This window comes from Amblyraja radiata, chromosome 31 (genome assembly GCF_010909765.2).
Source record: "Amblyraja radiata isolate CabotCenter1 chromosome 31, sAmbRad1.1.pri, whole genome shotgun sequence".
Taxonomy (NCBI): domain Eukaryota; kingdom Metazoa; phylum Chordata; class Chondrichthyes; order Rajiformes; family Rajidae; genus Amblyraja; species Amblyraja radiata.
Window position 1 is genome coordinate 23,688,440 of NC_045986.1, and position 18,704 is coordinate 23,707,143.

At 45.4% G+C, this 18,704-nt stretch overlaps 1 protein-coding gene across 3 annotated transcripts in view; it reads left to right on the plus strand.

The window, feature by feature from the left end:
* The first annotated feature begins 3,178 nt into the window (after window positions 1–3,178).
* The window catches only part of plch2 (phospholipase C eta 2), a 211,805-nt gene continuing 196,279 nt past the window's right edge, over window positions 3,179–18,704 (plus strand). For all 3 annotated transcript variants that reach the window (XM_033048120.1, XM_033048121.1, XM_033048122.1), the window contains exon 1: window positions 3,179–3,419. The gene's annotated coding sequence lies outside the window, so the exon portion shown is untranslated. The remainder of the gene's footprint in view (window positions 3,420–18,704) is intronic.

An 18,704-nucleotide genomic window follows, 5' to 3' on the forward strand; every position in this document is an offset into this window, starting at 1 on the left:
CTAAACATCAGCACAGGAACCACTGGTGGTATTGATCCTTGTGAGAGAGTTTGTTTCGCTCAGCCGCAGCCTCCATCCGGGTTTTAGCCCAGCACTAACACAGTAAAACCCTCAGGACGGCACCTCGTTCTGGGATATCAGGACAGGAGAATATTTTAACGACGACCTCAAAGAATGGAGAGGTTGTTTGGTTTGCTGACCGAATGACAAAATCTGTGGCCCAGCCAGTGGAAGGGATGATGGCAAATGGAGGGGATTTGAGATGTGAAATAGGTGTGGATTGGAGTAGATATCAAGGTAGGATTTAGGGTTGGGAGAGAAATTCAAGCTGCAGCAAGTGGTTTAAAGCAACATGGCTGTGGAAAATCAGTGTGATTCACAACCTGTGGTTTGCAGTACTCCTGGTACTTGTTGAAAGATTCAGTTGTGCCTTTTCCTTAAGATTCATGTACACACATCCCGTGCACACTGGCACGCCTTGCCCGATGCCCGATCCTGTCAAAGTGGTTCATAAATGCTCAGTTATGGGTTGCTGACAGGAAATCAAGTCTGGACAGTGCAGGTTATACTTGGGAGATGAAGCTTCTAATTTTTAAGCACAATTTAGTTGTGGCCTCTCTCGGTCTCCCAGAGTAGGGTCACAGTAAGGACACTCCTGGTGGAGAAGACGGGAGTGAAATGGGCAGAGTAGCTCTTGGTCAAGAGGATGTTTCCCTCAACACTCCTACCTCCATCTGAGGACTGATGCGAGGCAAATATGAGTTGAGTGAAAGCACAGAGTCTTTTACCCTGGGTAGGGGCATCAGAACCCAGAGGATATCGTGGATTTAAGGCGTGGAGCCAAATTTTTCACTCAGAGGGTGATGGTATATGGAACGAGCTGGAGGAGGAGGCAGTTGATGCAAATACTATAACAGCATTTAGATTATCAAAACGTGCAGTGCATGAACTGGCTCTTTGGCCCATAATTTTCATGCTGAACATGATGCCAAGACAACTCTTTTCTGCCTATACATAATCCATATCCCTGTATATCCATATGCCTTTCTGAAAGTCTCTTAAATACCACTATCGTATCTGCCTCAACCTCCAAGCAAGGTAGTGCGTTTCAGGCACTCACCACCCCTTGTGCACAAGCGCGGACAGGTAGGATTAGTGTAGATGGGGCATGTTAGTCATTGTGGGCAAGTTGGGCCAAAAGGCCCGTTTCACGCTATAGGACTCTCTATGACTCGGGGAATGGTAGAGTGCGTGCACATGATATTTCAGAGTCCATGCATAACCTCAGAGCAGCTTATTAATCAGAAAGGCTGTTGCTCCCTGGGTGTGTAGACCAAATGCCTCCACTGCAGGTTCATGCTTGTGGTTTAGAAGTTTATCTGACTCTTATTTCCTGCTGCACTTGGCTGTGCTTGTTGACTTTCAGTTCTCATGCTGGACATATTGGTAGATCTTGGAGAACAAAGGCTAATCCTTTTGATCCTTGATTTTGAACTCAATGATTCAATGATACTTCATTGTCACATGTACCTAGGTACAGTGAAATGCTTTGTTTTAGATCTAATCAGGTAAAACCTTATAGCAGACATCACACACCTGTAGGCAGTACACAAGAGTCGCCACATTTCTAGTGCCAACAAAATTATAAAAGTTAATGGAACAGTTAGGGTTCTTGGCTGAAGAGCCTAATATAACTCTACACGTGAGCCAAGAGCCATTTACTGGAGATTGTCATTCCTCAAGATACAATTCTGTTTGTTACACTACACAGGAATGGGATAGGCACAAATTGCTGTTCTCTGCAATCTCTGGAGAGGAGGAATGGGTGACATTTCGAGTCGAGACCCTTCTTCAGACGAGGTCAGGCTATTCTTGAAAGGATCGCCCTTTGTATTCACTTGCCGTATAGTCCCAATATCGTGAGGCCATTCATCGATGACCACTGTGCATCAGGGGGAAGGGGGGCGGGAGGTAGTGAAGGAGAAGAAAGGCTATGATGTTGAAGTAAAGAGGTCCTCTCCAGAGGTGCTGTGTGTGTGTGTGCACACCACAGGAAGACTTCACTAACCCAGCTGATTGTTGTCACAGAGAGGCTGCCTGTGCCTGAATGCATCAAGACTTTGGCAGCAGTCACATTTGGAGTGATAAATGGCAAGTTAACACCACGCCACATTAGCAACTGGCACAGATTGTTCCCTTCAGACAGCAATACTGTCACATTGCCTGACATTGTTATCACCCATTTCTCCATCAGCGCATCCTGGGGAACACAGCTCGAGTTAAGTCCAAAATAGGACTTAATTATTGTTGCTATGAGTGCACTGCAGAGGCTTCACTGAAGAACCCTAGTCCTATTTTTGTGAAATAAAACTCTGCGATGGAATTCCTCAGTGAAACCCTCCAATTGTGTGTGAGTGAATTGATTGTTTGAAAGATACAGCATGGAAACAGGCCCTTCGGCCCACCGAGTTCAGGCTGACCATGGATCACAGTAGTTCGATGTTATCCCACTTTCTCACCTACTCCCGACCCACTAGGGGGCAATTTACAGAGGCTGATTAACCTATAAACCCGCACGTCTTTGGGATGTGGGAGGAAACCGGAGCACCCAGAGGAATCCCGCGGCGAACATGCAAACTCCACACAGACGGCACCTAAGGAAGGTCAGGATCAAGCCCAGGGTATCTGGGAACGGCTCTACCAACGGTGCCTTTATACTGGAATTCAAACGTATGTTGGCTGCTCTGGAAGATCCTGAGGTGATGAAAGAAGCGACCGAAATGCACCTCTTTCATTTTTCTTTCCAAAAGCTCAGATGACTGTTCCTTTCGAGAAGTCAAATGAAAGAAAAGGTGTCAGCTTCGCACAGGACATGAGCAATTATTAACCTAGGTGCCCTTTGTACCAACCGCAAGGACAGCTAATGCTCAGAAAGCAATCGTGGAGGTGGGTGGGGTGGAGCAAGGCAGAGAAAGACCAAAGGCAAAAACACCATGAAACGCACAGTTAATAGTCCGAGGCTGTTGTTCAACCTCTCACATCCGGCAGAACCAGTATTCCTGGAACCTTCCACCTCATCTCCCGCTTCACCTCTCTCCCTGGCTGTCTCCCTTGCACCAATTTGTCAACACCCTTTCACACTTTCGTTGGTTTACGCCCATTTTTCTGCCTCTACCTGGTTGCCCAGGTTCCTGGATTTGAACAGTGAATGAGGTTGTGTCATGTGCGTGTGGGACTGCCTCCCCAGCCCTGTCTTAACAACTCTGAATAACTCCAGAGGTAGGCGGGCTCAGTCAAGGCAGCTTTGTTTCTTTTTTCTTAACTGTAAGCCTTTGACATTTACTGAGAAAAGCCCGTGCATTAGACCCCGACTTAGTGGCTGCTCCCGGCAAGGCCCACCTTACACCACACAAGCCCAGGTAAGACGCTGCTCCATTTTTAACGAGTTCTGTTACCTTGCTCAAACTTCCAGGCATTTCGCAGCAAGCTCCAAACTTGCCTTTCATTGAAAAATCTGCGCTTGGATTAACCCCTTACAGACTTGTTCTTAATTTTTAAAAAAAACATATTGTGTCTTTTTTTCCAACACCCTTCCCCTGCCTCACGGACCCGCTGATGGGTTAAATCGGGATACCTGGCACTTTCATTATTTCAGGGGAAGGTGCCAGGAATACTGGTTCTGCTCATCTCCGATGTGGGATCCTAGTCAGAGTGAAGGGGCAACAGAAGCTGACACTCTGCCCTCTTCAGAGTCTGTACAAAGGTCTCGACCCAAAACGTCACCTATTTATTCCTTTTCGGCAGAGATGCTGCCTAACCCGCTAAGTTACTTCAGCTTTTTTTGTGTCTGTCTTCGGTTTAAGCCAGCATCTGCAGTTCCTTCCTACACATTCTGCCCCAATCCCTGGTTTGGCTTCTATCCCGATACTGAGCTCAGTTAGAAAGGATTACATCAGATCCTGCTGGCCTCTCTGTCATGTGCACACATGCCTACATCGCCTCTTGTTCTGAAATTTCAAACTCCCATCCGACTCTGTCCATGTTTCTGCCCTTCCCTATCGATGTAACCTCCCCCAGCCCACCAGTTCTCGAAGGTCTCCGCACTCCCACTATTCTGGTCTCTTGCTCACCCACCTCTCTCTGGCTGGGTGTCTAAGAAGCAAGACAATGTAGGCACAAGAAATGCAGATGCTGCAATCTGAAGGACAATACAAGCTGCTGGTGGAACTCAGAAGATCAGGCAACATCTGTGTTTGATGTATCGAGTTCCAGTCCTGATATTGGGTCTTTATCCAAAATGCTGACCACCCCTTTGCCTCCACGGATGTTGCCAAGTCCGCTGAGTTCCTGCAGCAGCTTGTCATTTCGCTCAGCACAAAAATGTGTTTTATCTGGATCTTCAAAAGGCATTTAATTATGTATCGCACAATGGGTTGATGTGTACGCATTGCTGTGGATGAAAGCTGGTTGAACTACAGAGAATAGCTGGAGTAAATGGCTACGTTCAATCTGGCCAGCTATTTTTTATGGAGTGCCTCTGTTAATGACTTGGATGATAGGACAGAGTGGTAATAAATCAAAATCTGGTGTGGACTCACAGTCAAGACAGTGAAATGCACGGTGAGGAGGCTGTCTGCAGGATAAATGTGCTCAATGACTGGGAGTAAAATATGAAGACATGTGGAATTATACACCTTGGTAGGAACATTGTAAAACAAGACTATTTTTCAATGGCGTGTAACTATTAGTGTACACTGGGTGTGCTAGTACACAAAGTGTAAAAAGGCAACATCAGGAAGATGAAGCTATGTCAGGCCTCCATTGCAAGGGAATTAGAGGATTGAAATGTCGGGATAAGGTACCTTGCCTGATGCAAGTGCCCAGGGCCTTGATGATACCACATCTGGAGAACTGCAAGCGTGTTTGGATAGTAGTCCTCAGGAAGGATATTCATGCCTTGTGGTCATTGCAATGTGCATTTTCCAGTCTTTTCAGGGATGAGGGGCCTATTTGATTTAGAGCAGCTAAGAACTAACTGGAGTGAGAGAGAGAGAGAGAGATTATCTCACTGAGTTCGAAGTGCTAAGGGACAGCACGGTGGTGCAGCGGTAGAACTGCTGCCTTATAACGCGAGAGACCCGGGCTTGAACCTGACTACTGGTGCTGTCTGTACGAAGTTTGTTCATTCTCCCCGTGACCATGTGGGTTTTCTCAAAGATCTTCGGTTCAAAGTCAAAGTCAATTTTATTTGTTGCATGCACCCGAAGGTGCAGTGAAATTAATTTGCCAGCAGCGATTCACTTAAAAAGAACACACACTACACAATAGAATTTACCACAAACATCCACCACAGCTTTCTTCACTGTGGTGGAATGCAACAAAGTTCAGTCAGTCCTCCTCCTTTGTTCATCTGTGGTCGCCGCTACGGACAGCTCGATGTGCAGGCCCTCTCGTCGGGATGATCAAACCTCCGACATTGGGACAGTAAAACACACTCCGTGGCTTGGAGTGCCCGAATCAGCACTTTCCTACCGGAGACCGCGGCTTCAGGATGTTATAGGCCGCAGGCCGGCGGTCGGAGCTCTTCTCTGGCGATCCCCGGCAAGGGATCCCTGACTCCGGATGGTAAGTCCACTCCACGCCCGCGGCTGGGAGCTCCGCAGACCACAGCCCCATGATGCCAAAGTCACCAGGCCAGCGATCAGAGCACTCCTCTCTGGCGACCCCCGGCAAGGTTTCACCCGCTCCGCGATGGAAAAGTCCATGCTGCGCCTGCTGCTGAAGCTCTGGGCCCGATTCCGGGAAAGGCCGTTGAGAAGGCAACCAAAAGCGGTTACCCCGTTTTCACCCCCCCCCCCCCCCACACCACCCCCCACACAAGACACACCCCGCACTCCTCCCGCAGGCAGTCAAATATTGTGCAGGGTGTCGGCTCATTTTTGGGGGCATTGCAGTGGAATTTGACCTTGCCCTCAGCTGAGGTCCACAACTTGCGGGGTTTGCAGCAGACCTCACGGGGACCGCAGTGCATGATTTGTGATTTGACTCTCGTAGCCTGGGGTAGGAAGGCAATAGTAATGAGCCAAGGCAACGCAGCGATTGTGGGCTGAAGCTGAGATCAATGTGGTCGATGAGCTCAGGGAAGTGAGCGGCAAATTGACTGAAGTGCAAAACCCTCCCTTTCACTGTAGTAGTTGACTGAGTTGTTTTGGGCTGATAAGGTGTTGGACAAAATCCAACTTTGAAAACTTGTCCGAAAATGAATTGGACCTTGCGATAGGCCAAGAATGAAAAGTAAACCAGGGGTTTACTGGAATGCTGACTTTTATATAGAGTACAAAGGACAGGAAGTTTTGCTTCTGTTGTATAAAGCCAACATCAGATCCCGTGCAGTTTATGCATTGCAACTCAGGTAAGGAACTGTTGTCCTTGGAGAGTTTCAGTATAGATTTATAGATTTAATACCATAGCAACTTACATTATGTGGCACCTATAACATCAACATGCTTCACAGGGCTGTTATTAATCAATATTTCACACAAACACATTCAGGAATATGAGGATGGATGACTAAAACTTTGCTCAACGAGGAAGGTTTTAAAATTCGCTGTCAAAACATTTTAGGGAATTTGGGAGCAACTGAAGATAAGACCACCAATGGTGGAGACACCAAATTCAGGGATGACCAAGTGGGTTGTAGGATGCAAGATTTCAGAGATAGGGAGGAGGAGAGGAGAGGGATTTGAAAATAAAAATGAGAAATTTAGCATTGATCCATCGTTATATTTGGAGCCAAGATGAGTCGGGTGAATCGGTGAATGGGAACTGGTGCAAGTGAAGGCACGGGCAGGAGGTTTCTGAACAGATCACATTGTGTAAAAGATGGGGAGGGGGCTTAGAAAATAAAGCCTCACGATAAATACCGAGTGGGTGAGGATTTCAGCAGCAAGGTGATGTTACAAGGAGGATGTGGTGATGGAGTGGATGCGTGGTAAGAAGCTTACCTTGGGGTTGGATACAACACCATAGTTGGGATTTGTCTGGCTGAAGGATTTAAGGGATTAACTTGGGGGAGGATTGCACATTGCCTGTGTTCCCTTCATTCACCCGTTTGAGCACTGAGCTAATGAAGGTCTTTAACACGATTAAGACATTCAAAAGAGAAACTCGTTCCTCTGAGAGACACCGCTTCAACGCTCGGGCGAGGCAATCCAGGACGGAAAGCAGAAAGCACTTCAGCAAAGATTGAAGGAAAGCAGAGCCTCTCTCCTTGAACGTGTGTTGGTCAGTTGGAGCTTTTACAGCTGTGGTGAATGGATTTTTATTAGGTGAGTATCATGAGATCGAGAACTAGAACTGGGAAATGAAATGATGGGACATGATCTGAGTGATGGTAGTCCTGTTTCCCCAGAGTGTACAGCGATGTGACTGCTGGATGTCTGATTGTGTTGTCTGATGCTTTGCAAAGGACATTTCAATAATACTGCAGTCTTTCAAATAATCATGAAGTCAAGTCCCCACGTGTCCACTGTGAAAGAACCCATGGTCACGTTCCAAACAACAGGTGAAGGTTCTCCCTATAGCTCTGCCAGATTCTTACCCTTCAACCAATTCCACTAAATTAAGCAGATGATGTGTTCATGATCACATTGCTGTTTGTGGATCTGTGCATTTCAACATTTCCCAAGTACTCTTGTTGGTTTAGGATTTCCTGAAACAATGAATGTTGTTTCAAAATGTGAGTTATTTCATCGCCTTTAAAATGCATTGAAGTTTTTGTTTTGAAATAAGGACATAGGTCAGAGAGATTAGTCATCTCCACACTGCAAACACAACATGGAAGGAGGCATTCTGGCTAATTTGACTCCCTTCAGCACAAGACAGGCAACATAGACAGGCAACACAAGACGTAGTATATGGTATATTCTGATACTTGACCATGCTTCAATGTGGCTATTGACTGTGGAGGCTTGTTTGATTAATCTTGTACTCAACCTACCTTGTGCTACACGTACCTTCCCCACAGTGAAGGAGGCCACCTACTGACTTTCCCTTCATAGCTTGAGGGATGCTGAGGCTAGTTGTCTCCAACTGCTGCCTTAGCTAAGATGGGTGTCAGCACCTGAGGAATTCTTCCTCACATATATTATTTTCCTTTGGTAATTTTGCATGGAATTTTCCATTTTCCCTCTTTTTTTTGTAAAGATGATTCCACATCCGCACTAAAAGCATGTTGCCAGAATTGTGGCTTGTGATTCCGGAGTGTGTGATCTAGGAGGTCTGCGTGGGACATGGGATTATGATGTTGGACCTGTGAGGAAGGGTCTCCGACTACGTCAGAAGACTTAAACAATGAGCTGACAGTCATGAGGTTTCCATGTAAGACCCACAATTGGTTCAGCTGTAGGTGCAGTGTATATAGGACAGGACAACCCCAGAGTTGATCTTTGGCCTATGCTGAAACATAGAACAGTACAAGCCCTCTGGTCCACAATGTCTGTGTCGAACATGATGCAAAGACCAAATTTAGTTCAGAGATCAGCGATCCCATCACACTAATGCTACACACATTAGGGACAATTTACAATATTCCAAGCCAATTAGCCCACAAACCTGTACATCTGTTGAGAGTGGGAGGAAACGGGAGATCCCGGAGAAAACCCACACAGATCATAGGGAGAAAGCACAAACTCCGTACAGACAATACCTACTGTCAGGGTCAAACCCAGGTCTCTGGTGCTGTAAGACAGCAACCCTACCGCTGCCTTCCAGCGCAGGTCTCACTCAACTCTTGTCTGCCTGCACATAATCCATATCCCTCCATTCCCTGCATATCCATGTGTCTATCCAAAAGTCTTTGAATCAAAATGAACTTAAGTTTGGGAGATTCGTATAACTCTTCTGGGTGCAGAGATGACATGGAGAAAGGAAATGACAGAATATGCGGCACAGTGGTATAACTAGTGAAGCTCCTGCTTCACAGCTCCGGCGATCCAGGGTTAATCCTGACCTCTGGTGCTGACCATGTGGAGTTTCCATGTTCTCCATGTAACCAGGTGCATTTTTCCTGGGGGCTCCGGTTTCTTCCCATGTCCCAAAGCTGTAGGGGTGGGTATGTCAATTGGCCACTGTAAATTTCCCTTGAGTGTGCAGGTACGTGCTCAGAATCGGAGGGATTTGAGAGGGATGTGGAGAGAATAAAATAGGAGGAGTGTAAATGGATAGTTGATGGTTGATGCAGATTTGGTGGGCAAAGGGGCCTATTGACATGCTGTATGATCATTGACTCTATGAATGAATGAATGTTGTCACATGGGACAAGTCACACGATGGTCCCCCCTCGCCGGGCCCTCATTTGTTCCTCCCAGTGGCGTTCTCTCTCCCACATGGTCCGCCCACGTTCATCGGTCCGTGCCCTCATTGACCGCTGCACTTTCCTCTCCACTATCACTGCCGGCTCCTCTCCTGATGCCTCCGTGGTACTGACCCAGGCCTCAGCCACAGGCTCTGCCAACCCAGACTCTGTAATTTAAACCAGTTGTGACAATACCAGTTGTATATAGTTTAAGAAAAACCCTAAACTGCCATCACTCAAAGTTCATAATTAATGCCTAAATGCATTTAATGCTTTCACACCCTTACATTCCTCTTGGCCTCTGTGACTGAGGGATGGGATTATCCAAAATCTCAAAGTCCACCCTTTGTAGACATTGCCGTTCACTCTCTGAACGATCTATAATACTTGATATTTTCTCGCTGAATATAGCAAAACATTCCTGTGATGGTTCTAAAGAAAACTGGATACTGGCTCGCATGTTTTGTGAAATTGGACACCAGGGAAAGTTACATTAATGCATCAAACAGCCTTAGGATACGAATAACACAGAGTGTGAGGTTACATTGTGCTGGGTGTTCCTGGGAAGGGGGCGCAGTGTATCCGTTGGATCACTGGAGGCTGTCTGTGACCAGTTGGTGCTGCAGGGGTTAGAGTGTACCCTGGAACTGAGCACAACAATTTACCTGAAGGAATTTTGTTGTTGATTTAGTTTAATTTAGTTCAGATTAGTTTAAATTTAGTTTAGTTTTGTGATCCAGTGTGGAAACAGGCACTTCGGCCCACCGACGCTAGGGTTGCCAACTGTCCCGTACTAGCCGGGACATCACATATATTGGTTTGTCCCATACGGGACCGCCCTTGTCCCATATTTGACTGACGCTATTCTGTAATCACCAGAGGACACGCTTACAGACACATCCTAGATCCGATACAACAGCGTGCGTGCGTGTTGCATGTGTTGTTGACGCCACACACGAGTGATTCACCTGTCATCCAATGACAGGCCCCTCATGCACATCAGTTGTACGCTATATTTTGCCCGTCTCTGTAACCCCCTCCCCCCCCTCTCGAACAGTCCCCCTCCCCCCCCCTCAATGTCCCCCTCCCCTTCAATGTCCCCTCCCCTCAATGTCCCGACCCATCACCTCCCCCTCCCTCCCCGTCCCCATTCCCACTCCGTCCCCTCCTCCTCTCCCTCAATATCCTCCCTCCTCCACTCTCCTCTCTTCCTACCCACCACGCCCCCGACGGCCCCATCCCCTCACCCTCTCCCTCCCGTCCCGTCCCCCCCTCCCTCACTCCGCCCCTCCCCTCTCCCTCGGTGTCCTCTCTCCTTCACTCTCCTACCCACCGCGTCCCATCTCCCACCCCTCTCCTCTCCTCCCCTCCCCTCTCCAACCCTTCCCTCTCCCTCTTCCTCCCCTCCCCTCCACTTCCGCTCCCCACCCCTCTCCCTCCCCCTCTCCCTCCCTCCCTCCCCCTCCACGTCCCCTCTCCCCCACCCCTCGCATTCCCTCCCGTCCCATCGAATCAGTCCTGGGATACAGAGTCACACTGCGTGGAAAGAGGCCCTTCAGTCCAACATGCCCACACCGACCAACATGCCCCGTCAACACCAGTCCCTTTTTGTCCCTTACATGTCCCGTCTACACCCACCTTTTTGTCCCTTATGTGGTAGTGAGAAAGTTGGCAACCCTAACCAACGCCGACCAACGCTCACCCATTCACACCAGTTCTAGCTGACACATCAGGGACAATTTGCAGAAGCAATTTAACTTACAGACCTGCACATCTTTGGAATGTGAAAAGAAACCAGAGCAGGCGGAGAAACCCCACTTGGCCACAGGAAGGTTGTACAAACTCTATGCAGACAAGACCCACAGTCAGGATTGAACCCAGGTCTCTGGTGCTGTAAGGCAGCAACTCTAATGCTGTGCTACTGTGCTGCCCAATATTTGAGTAAAGTAATTTTAAAAGATTACAGCAAACAAAAATACTTAAAATGGAGCCTGGGAATAAAGGCAAGAGCAAAACGAAGGGAAAGGAAATAAAGGCAGAAGCAAGGAACTGCAGGTGCGGGTTTACGGAGATAGACGCAACGTGCTGGAGTAACTCACTGGGTCCCTTGCTTACACAGACAAGCTCTGCGTCCCAAGATTAAAGCCAAGGTCAGCTGGACAAAATGTGTAGGAAGGAACTGCAGACCCTGGTTTATACCAAAGATAGATACAAAATGCTGGAGTAACTCAGCGGGTCAGGCAGCATCACTGGAGAAAAGGAATAGGCGATGTTTCAAAGTGTTCAAAAAGGAACTGCAGATGCTGGAATATCGAAGGTACACAAAATTGCTGGGGAAACTCAGCGGGTGCAGCAGCATCTATGGAGCGAAGGAAATAGGCGACGTTTCGGGTGCCCGAAATGTCGCCTATTTCCTTCGCTCCATAGATGCTGCTGCACCCGCTGAGTTTCCCCAGCAATTTTGTGTACCAGGCGATGTTTCAAGTCTGATGAAGGGTTCCAATCCCAAATGTCACTTCTTTCTCCAGAGGTGCTGCCACCTGACCCGTTGAGTTACACATTTTGTTCCTATCCGAGGTCGGGCTGGAGCTGAAGAACATTTAGCTTTATATGGTGTAGGCAGTTTCCAATGATCTGGATGAATTGTGTTCTGTAGTGCTGGAGCCATCATAATTGGCTCCCTTTCCCACACTAATTATCTGTCGTTTCTCTGCCTTTTTACTTGTTACTATTCAGCCAGGGGTGAGGCAGAGTGATTCCGTGGCCCCTCCATCAATATTGGTGGCAGGGCCCTTCGTGGCTATGCAGCTACAGCAAGAGATTTCAAACTGCCAGGCCAGTATGAACTAGTCCAGGGGTGGGGAACCTTTTCATGTTGGAATGCCACATTAAGTTAGCTGTAATCTAATTAGGTCGCTTTCAAGAAACTTCAATTAGATATACTTCAAAATGTACATTATTTTGTAAAAATCTTAACTACTATGTACTAACTTCAAGAAAATGTTAAAAAAAAATGGTAATTCTAAAGTTAACTAACCTTTTAATGACTTTGTTGTGACTGCTTTTTGTGGGAAAGCATTTGAATATTTGGTTGCAACATGGAGGTATGCAGTTTCAGCTGATCTTCTAGATGGGAATCCGTCATTTGTGACCTTAAGGGCATCTTGATTTGGGTTAGGTAGGAGAATGCAGATTCGCAGCAATAAGTGGTTGAAAAGCAAGAAAGCATTTTCCGTGCATGTTGCCAAAGATGTGGGTATTCTACTGCATTTTTCCATATTTCAATCGGACCTTTCTTAGCGTCAAATAAGGACTTTAAAATATCCTCTTCTGAGAGCTCAATCAATTCCATCTGTAGTTCTTTAGGAGCCTTGGAGACGTCAACTAGGTGAGGTTGAAATGCTAATTTGTGTGTGATGTCATGATTCTCAAAGTCAGTGAACCTTTCATTGTATTCTTTAATTAATAAGCCTATAACAGCTGCGTATTCTTCAAATGATTCACATGAATTCTCCTGCTCATCAATGACCTTCGCTAACTGGGGAAAATGTTCATCCGAAATTTCATTTTGAAGATGAAGAGTTTAGAAAAAGATAGCTTTTTTCGAAATGCTGGGATTTTTTGCCACATATATATATAGACTTAGTTTTACCTCGCAAAGAAACATTCGTCATTTTGCTTTGACATGATATCACACAGAAATGCAGTATTTCTATAGGAATCTTCTTTCAATAATTCACATTGCTGATTCTGTTCTTCTTGAAATTTAACTATCTGTTCCCGCAAAGATAAAAATGTTGCTAACACCTGTCCCTGCAATAGCCAACGCACTTTACAATGAGACGGCAAATCCACACTGAATGCCTCATCGTCCAACTTTAGCATATTACGAAACTGACGATGCCGTGTTGCATTTGCACGAATATCGTCAATAATACTTATAACCTGTTGCAAAGTGTCACTTAAAATAGTAGATTTAGCACAGAGATTTTGTTGATGTTAGATACAATGAAAAGAAATGAGAGCATCTTGATCTGATAATACCATTTTTATCTGTGCAATAAATCCTTCACGTTTTCCTGTCATTGGAAGGTGCACCGTCTGTACATACACTCACTAAATTAACCAAATCCAGTCCAACTTCACGACATTTATCTTGAAATTTGTTGAAGAAACCTATTCCTCGTGTTCTACCCGTAAGAGTGCCCAAAGCGAGTAACCCTTCGTAGCAAAGAAAATCTTCTGTTATGGCCTGAATGAAGTATAAAACCTGCGCCGAGTCAGTGGTATCAGTTGATTCATCCAAAGCGATTGGAATAATATATATTTTCCTTTTGGAGTCTGGTGTGAAGTTGTTCTGTTACATTGAGGGCTAATTCATGCTGCCGAACGGTTATAGTTCTCCTTGAAAGAGGCCGTTGTTTGTACTTTGAAACCTTATCGGGGTCTAAGCATCCTACAACTTCGACAATGCATTCTTTTACGATTTCTACATTGCTAAATGGCTTCCCTTTTTTCCTGAGTATATAAGCTACTTTATAAGTCGCTTCTTGATTTCCTTTGGTTTTCTTTGACATGATGGGTTGTTAAGCAGTCAGAATAAAGAAATACAGTCAAACAAATACGCTGTTTAACTATTCTCAATTACAACTTCAAATGGAAAGCCACGTGATTATGTTGATAATACTGAAGACTGGACAGCCAGCGGTCTCTCCCCGACATTTTCCCACTTGTCAACCAGCCTCAGGCAGTACTGGCGCCAGTCAGGCAGGGTGGTTAACGTACATTCTAGAGTCGCATTAGAACTAAATCATGAGCATAACAGGTGTTAAAATAGCCCTCATGACTTCCTAATGTTTTAATTGTGGCCGTCAGTCGGGGAGGATTATTTCGTTGAATCTTCTTTTACTCTTTGGTATTTTAAATACGTTCATTTTAAGATTAAAATAAAAATAATAAAAGACGAACAAAAACATATTAGTAAAAATAAAAGGATTTGTTCTACAAAATTTGGATTCATTCAAGAGGCCTAGAAGGCCGCATGTGGCCTTAAGGCCACAGGTTCCCCACCCCTGAACTAGTCAGTGTTCCAGAAATATAGAAAGTACAAGGTTAAAGTCACAGTCTTACAACGTGGAAACAGGCCCTTCAGCTCAGCTTGCCCACACTGACCAACATGTCCCATCTGTACTAGTCCCACCTGCCCGCGTTTGGCCTATATCCTTCTAATCCTATCCACGTACCTGTCTAAATGTTTCTTAATACCTGCCTGAACTGCCTCCTCAGGCAGCTCTTTCTTTACACCCATTGTAATAAAGGTACCCTTTATGTAATAAAGGTACACTTTGCGTTCTTATTTTTCTTTCCCCCTTCACCTTAAACCTATGTCCTTTGGTTCTCAATTCCCCTGCTATGGACAAGAGACTCTGTACATTTACCCAATCTATTCCTCTCAAGATTTTGTACATCTCTATAAGATCACCCCTCATTCCACTGCACTCCCAAGGAAAAGTCCTATCAAGCTCAACCTCTCCCTATAGCTCAGGCCCTCGAGTCCTGGCAACATCCTAGTAAAACATCCTGATGTTTCCACTAGTGGGAGAGTCTAGGATGAGGTCACAGCCTCGGAATTAATGGACGTTCTTTTAAGAAGGAGATGAGGAGGAATTTCTTTTGTCAGAGGGTGGTGAATCTGTGGAATTATTTACCACAGAAGGCTGTAGAGGCCGAGTGATTGGATATATTTAAGGGAGAGATAGATTGATTCTTGATTAGTACGGGTGTCTGAGGTTATGGGGTTAGGCTTTAAGACTTTGCCTTCCATCCCAGTGAGGAGGTGTCTGGTGAACTCACTGTGGTGGATGTTAAATTTGTGTTTATTGTGTTTTTTGTTTTATTATATGTATGACTGCAAGGCAACAACATTTTGTTCAGACCGCAAGGTCTGAATGACACTAAAGGATACTTTGACTTTGACTTTGACTTTGAGGAGGGAGAGATAGATCAGCCATGATTGAATGGCAGAGTAGACTTGATGGGCCAAATGACCTCATTCTCCTCCTATCTCTTATGATCTAAATCTTTTCTGTACCCTTTCCAGCTTGACAGCATTGCTCTGAGTTTTTAAAGGGGCAATTACCAATTCCTGCTCCTGATATTTGGGCACTTGGCATGGAGAGGGGCGAGTCAATCTAGAGACCTCCTTGAAGGCCTGCTCCTGGGTTTTGCAGGAATGACCGTACCCAGATTCATGCAGTGGGCCATGAGGGTGGGGGAGGTCCACCTGTGGTGTCTACTTGCTCCTTTTCCATGGTTATGTCCGTTCCAGGCAGTGCTGGAGGGAGGCACCTAGTGTCCATTGACACATTGGTGGCCTTCCAGAACTAGTAGTCAGTGCAGGGGCTGGGGTGCGGTCTGGATGAAGCGTATAACATTCTAATTTAAGTTTTGCATCAGTGCTGTGAATAAAGCCACTCTAAAGTAAGCAATAAAATAACAGACATGTAAAAGGATAGCCTGGGGATAAAGGCCACAGAACAAAAACAAACAAAATAACTAAAGACGAATAAAAGAACAAGTTTGTTCGCTCATGAAATGGAGCCCAGAATTTATGACACAAACAAACATAAGTGCCACATTTGACAAGGTTTTTAATGCTTCTGAGGCCAATTACAGTATTTTCTTCAAAATCCACTGTGCTGAATATCACGTGAAACGATGGTGCGGCATGTGTGGCCATTGCTGTTCATGTTTTCTTCTTAATGTTGATTTATGACTTGACCGCTGAGACTATGAACTGCTTTAACCAGTTGTAACAAGTATATTGGACCCAAAATAATACAAATACATTCAGACTGTATATCCTCTCCCCTGCCTGACAAAAGTGCCCAGACCAGGTTCAGGATGGGTTGAACAGAGTGTAATGCTCCTCCCACACTGTCCCATCACACACTCCCAGGATAGAAAAAAAACTGGTTGGGTATAGACTAAAAAAAGACACAAAGTGCTGGAGTAACTCAGCAGACCAGGCAGCATCCCTGGAGAAGATGGATTGGTGATGTTTTGGGTCGGGACCCTTCTTCAGACCTTTACAATAATCCATGTGCTCTAGAGATGCTGCCTGATGTGCTGAGTTTCTTCCAGCACTTTGTGCCTTTTAGTAAACTAGCATCTACAGTTCCCTGCTTCTTCACAGGTACATACTATGTTCTCTGCACTTTCCACTGAACCGTTCGTCACAGAGGTGAGAGGTTACATTGTGGCAAGGTTTTCATGGGCACCAGATCTCTGTACGATCTTTGCATTCTCTCAAAATCAGGAAAAATGAACAGGAAATGACTAATGTTGTAATACAGTAAGTGTAGGGGGAGGAGATGCTTGAGTCTGGAGAGTGATTTCTGGTCTGTGCTGATAGTGCATAATTCCTGCTCATTGTAAATGCTGCTGCTGTACGGGGCATTGTGATGCAAATTGTTAGCACTCGTATAGCACATCTTAGCCCTTTAACTGCAACATAACACAAAATACACTGTCAACTCAGGCCTGAAGAAGACTTCCTTCGCATATTGTCAGCAACATTTGCTGTGGTGGAGATAACTCTGGTGTCACGGAACAACAGAGGTCTTTCACCCTCATTAAAATGTGCCCACGTGGTACGAGGAGCTTGTATGTAGCCATGTATTCCCAAAGCTGGGTCACAGTATCTGGCAAAGGAAACCATGTAACCAAAATGCAATTACTCAGTGGTCTGAGAGAATAACTGCCTTCAGCTCGTTTACCTATGTTGGCTTATTATTGAAAATGTTTAGAGCCCCAGGGACAGCAATTAATATTAACTAAAACATATAAATGGATTAATATTGTGTCATAGCGCAATATTGTATTATAGCGCAAAACAGGTAACAAAGATGACAGATGGCACAATGGGCTAAGTGTTCGGCTGGCAATCGGAAGGTAGCCGGTTCGAATCCCGCTTGGAGTGCATACTGTCGTTGTGTCCTTGGGCAAGACACTTCACCCACCTTTGCCTGTGTGTGAATGTGTGTGAGTGATTGGTGGTGGTCGGAGGGGCCGTAGGTGCAGATTGGCAGCCACGCTTCCGTCAGTCTGCCCCAGGGCAGCTGTGGCTACAGAAGTAGCTTACCACCACCGAGTGTGACTGAGGAGTGAATGAATAATGCGATGTAAAGCGCCTTGAGTATTAGAAAGGCGCTATATAAATCCCATCCATTATTATTATTATTATTATTAACAAAGAACAATGGACAGCTTGCCATCCTAATTGCTTGCTATACCTGAATATTAGCTCCGGTAAGATATGGATACTAATATTACAATATCAAGGGCCCTCAGAACACAAACACCTTTCAATCTCATATTTAAAAAACTAAAGGACACAGTTGCTGGAGTAACTCAACGGGTCAGGCAGTGTGGACTGGGACACATCCACAACTCTCTTACATTTGCCTCCTTCGAAACTTGGAGAACTGTTCTGGAACCTTTGCAATTTTGGAATATGACGTTCAATATATCCAATGCCTCTACGGTCACCTCTTTCAGCAACCACAGTTTGCAGGTCCTGGGGATTTATTGGTTTCCAGACCCACTCATTCCACCATTGAAGGTACACAAAAATGCTGGAGAAACTCAGCGGGTGCAGCAGCATCTATGGAGCGAAGGAAATAGGCGATGTTTCGGGCCGAAACCCACCATTGATATTGTTTAACTACTAAACTGATTTTCTTTCCCTCTGGACCAATAACCCACCAATATTTCCAGGAGGTTTTCTTTTGTGTCTCTTCATGTAGACAGATGCAAAATATATTTTATTACTTTGCCCTTTCCTTATTCACAACACAACTTCCCTTGTCCTGGTCTATAGAGGATCCATATTAACTTTGGCTAATCTTTTTCTTTTTGCATGTTTTGAGAGGTTTCTGTTTTACTTTCTTTGTCATTCTGCAGAATTCTGAATTTTCCTCTTTTTGCTGCTGTTTTTAGTAACAACGACGCCTTTCATCGAATGCCATTTTTAATTCCTCTTGTTAGCGAAGGGTGGACTACTGTTCATGTCGGGCTGTTGTGCCTTAAAGGGAAATGGGTTTTGTTGTAAACTATGTATAAATTCGTTAAATGATAACCGTTGCCTGATTATTGTCGCGTCTCTTAATATATTTCACAATCCCCACAGTCTTCCCCCACATCATTATTAGTCGATTGTACACAAAAATGCTGGAGAAACCCAGCGGGTGCAGCAGCTACTATGGAGTGAAGGAGATAGGCAACATTTCGGGCCGAAACCCTTCTTCAGACTTTGAAGATGTTTTCCCTCTTTAACACATTATTGGTC